We start from the raw sequence: 3833 nt of genomic DNA, 5'->3' as shown, positions 1-3833 counted from the left end.
TTAAAACATGACTTTTTGAGAGTATATAATCCTCTCAAATCAGCACACATTCAAAATAAATTTGATGATTTGCTTTCCCATTACTAAAAAGTAGTCTGTTGTGATTTAGATTGGGATTGCATTGGCTCTGTAAATTATTTGGGTAAAGCTAACATCTTGACAATATTTAGACTTCCAATCCATGATCCTGAAATGTCATTTCATTTATTTAAAACTCTCTTTCATATCTTTTATCAAAGTTTTGTGGTTTTCCTTTACATCCTTGCTTAAATTTATTGCCAGATATTTGATGTTCCTAGATATTTAATTCCTTTTATTTCTACTGTAAATGGAATTTATTTCTTGATTTCCTCCTCATATTGCTCACCATTAGTATATAGTAACACTTCTAATTTGGGAGTATTGATCTTGTATCCTGCCAATTTGTAGAACTCATTCATTAGCTTAGGTAATAAAGATTGAAGACTGTTAGGTACTTTATAATAAGATCATGTCAATATCAAATAAAGAAAGTTGTGCCTATTCTTTTCTAATGAGATGTCTTTTATTTCTTTTTCTTCCCCACTAGCTCTGGCTAGAGCTAACATCACAATATGGAATGTAGTGGTGAAAGTGGTCATCTCTATTTTATTCCAGATCTTAGAAGGAAAGTGTTCAGTGTTTCAACATTGAATACAATGTTAGCAGTGAGTTATTCAAATATACTCCTGTCATATTGAGGTGGTTTCTTCAATTCCTGCCTTTTGAAGCTCTTTTTAATAAAAAAAAATGCCAAATTTTGCCAAATGCCTTTTCTGTCCTAATGGAGAGAATTATGTAGTTTTCCTTTCCTTCATTTTGTTAGTGTGGTATATTACATGAATTGATATTCTTATGTTGAACCAACCGTGCATACTTGGAATAAATAGCACTTCACCCTAGTATATAATTCTTTCAAGGCACTTTTGGAATAAAAATATGGTACATTTTATAAATTTGCATGTTTTCCTTGCACAGAGACCATGTAATCTCTATATGATTCCAATTTTAGTATATATGCTGTCAAAGCAGTTACCATGCCAGTACATTTGGTTCTTTTTTTGTTATTCATTTGAAGTTTGAAGAAAAGAAAAAAACAAGCTTGTTTGTAAAATAGAATATAAGGTTATATTTAGACCCAAAATTTTGCTAAATCCAGCTATTATTACATTTCACCTTCTGTTATGTCATAAATATTTAGTGGTGATAATTTTTGGAAAAATGTGCAAGCAAAAGATATAAGAAAAATTTAAATTTCTTACTCTCAGAAGCTCCATTAAATAATTTTATCATTTAAAAAGTCATTGTATAAAAATTGCTGTAGTATTTATTCTGACATGACATTATTAATATACTGTATCCCTTTATCATTTGCTCTCTTTCATTCAAAGCTCCACAAAAATAAAATCCTTTGAATGCTAAAACAAACACAACTAACTACAAAATGTGCATTGATATTAAGGGAGAAATATGGGACAATTATATTCAGAAGACAAGACAACCATTTAAATTGCTACATATCATACTTCACTCTAACTTGGTATACTGTTAAGTCCAAATCATGGGATTATCTCCCTTTGTTTATTTCAAGGAGGATGATTAAATCAATACAATCAAGGTGGATCCTAATAAAAATATATTGCGTGCAAATATGGAGTAGTTTGGAGAAGAGTTAGCCTTGTGAAAAAAAGTATGCTAATTCATAGGGGAACATATATTTACACTTGGGAGCTCCTACTACTGACTTCAAAAAAATTATGTTAATTGGTATACCAACTGGAATAGAAAAATTGATTTATTTAGACAAAATAGGGTGCTGAGCAGAATGTGTAGGCTACTGATTACAAATTATGCTGCACTAACAGATTCCCCATGGACTGAGTACTTCAAATCACCACAACTTTCTATGTCTCATTGCTAATACTATTGAGTCCAGAGAAGAGAGCAAAAGCTAAAAATGGTTGTGAATTTTGCATTTGTATTGCCCTTTATTTTCTTCCTTTTTTACCTCATGATGGAAATTCATTATTCCTACTTCTCATTTCATAGCAAGTGGCCACCATGTCTATTTTTGACTTCCTTTTTATTATATTTCCTTTTTTACATTCCAGTATTTCATGTTTTCCATTTTGCCCAGTCCCTATCACAATTCTTCTTTCCCAATTTAACACATATTCTACTGTGTTTGGTTTATAGCTTGTATTATCAAAATATCCTTATAAAATTTAAGATTTTTATGTATATATTTTACCATGCTTATGTGTTATTGTGCCATAAATATTATTGTTACATTTTAAAACTCTTTAATTATTTTAATGTATCCACATTCTGAAACACTTGTCATTATGTCTGCATTATGTTCCATAATATACATGCAACAAATTTGACCTATCTGTTCATTAAGAGCAGACATTATTTTGTCTCCAACTCTCAGCTACAACCCACACCACTCCAATGTGCAGCTTTAATAAACAACCTTGTGCTTGTCCCCTTAAAAATTGTGAACCAATTCCCCATAACGTGTTTTTCACAAATCTGTCTCTTGTGTTTACATGTAGAGAAATATACCATCCTTTCCAGTTTTCTGGAAAAGTTTGTAGAGAATTGGTCACTTGTTTTTCCCTAAATGCTTGGTAGCATCCAATCAAGCCATCTGGACCTGATATTGTTTAGAATATTCTAAATTTGAATTTTGATTCTATACGTGTGAGTTTTTATTAGTGTGGTGGTGCCAAGTTGAATCTGTCCTATATTGTGGGGCAGCTGTTTCTTTTAATTCCAATTCAATACTGTAGGGGAGAAAATTTGATTAGATTACCTCCACAGCTATATGACATGCCCAATGATGGGTGTGACCTCTGATTAGATGGAGATATGGCTCTACTCATTCCAGATGAAAATGAAAATTGCTACTGCATTGAATTTGTAGATGAATATGATATAATTGACATTTTAACTGTATTTAGTTTTCTTATCCATGAGCAGGGAATGTCTTTCCACCTATTTAGATCTTCTTTGATTCCTTTTAACAATATTATGTAGTTTTCTGTGTGCAAGTTCTTACATCCCTAATTAAGTTCATTCCTAAGTACTTGATTCTTTTGCTTGCTATTTTGAATGGAATTTTTCCTTAATCAATTCCTCAGTTAGGTCATTGTGCATAGAAACATTACTGATTTTTGAATATTAATTTTATATCCCACCACCTTGCTGAATTTGTTTACTAACTCAAGTAGCTTTGTTTTAGATTTCTCAGGATTTTGCAAGTATAGTATTATGACATCTGCAAATAAAGTTTCCCTTCTTCTTTTCCAATTTGGATGCTTTTTATTTCTTTGTCCTGCCAATTGCTCTAGCTAGAACTTCTAGTGCAATGTTGAATAATAGTTTTGACAGAGGGCATCCTTGTCTCATTTCTTATCTTACAGGAAAAACTTTCAGTTTCTCTCCACTAAGTATGATGCTGGCTATTGGTTTTTCATATATGTAATTTATCATATTGGGGAAGTTACTCTTGATTTCTATCTTTTGAACTGTTTTTGTCAGAAAAAGATGTTGAATTTTGTTGAATGCTTTTTCAACATCAATCAAGATGATCATGTGATATTTCCTTTTCAATTTGTTATTGTGCTGTATTTCACCAATTGATTTCTTGTGTTGAACAATCCTTGCATTCTTGGTATAAACCCCACATTCTCGTGATGTATAATTAATTATTTTAATGTGTTGTTGGGTTCATTTTGTTAAAATTTTGTTGAGAATTTTTGCATTTATGTTCATTAGGGAGATTGGCCTGTTGTTTTGCTTTTTCATTG

General features: G+C 31.2%; 1 pseudogene; it reads right to left on the bottom strand.

Annotated features, from left to right (window-relative positions):
- Positions 1–951: 951 nt before the first annotated feature.
- Positions 952–1050, bottom strand: LOC143673130 (U6 spliceosomal RNA; annotated as a pseudogene).
- Positions 1051–3833: the final 2783 nt, after the last annotated feature.

The sequence above is a fragment of the Tamandua tetradactyla genome, unplaced genomic scaffold, assembly GCF_023851605.1.
Source record: "Tamandua tetradactyla isolate mTamTet1 unplaced genomic scaffold, mTamTet1.pri scaffold_133_ctg1, whole genome shotgun sequence".
NCBI classification, from domain to species: Eukaryota; Metazoa; Chordata; class Mammalia; order Pilosa; family Myrmecophagidae; genus Tamandua; species Tamandua tetradactyla.
This window is presented reverse-complemented; position numbering and strand designations above follow the sequence as displayed.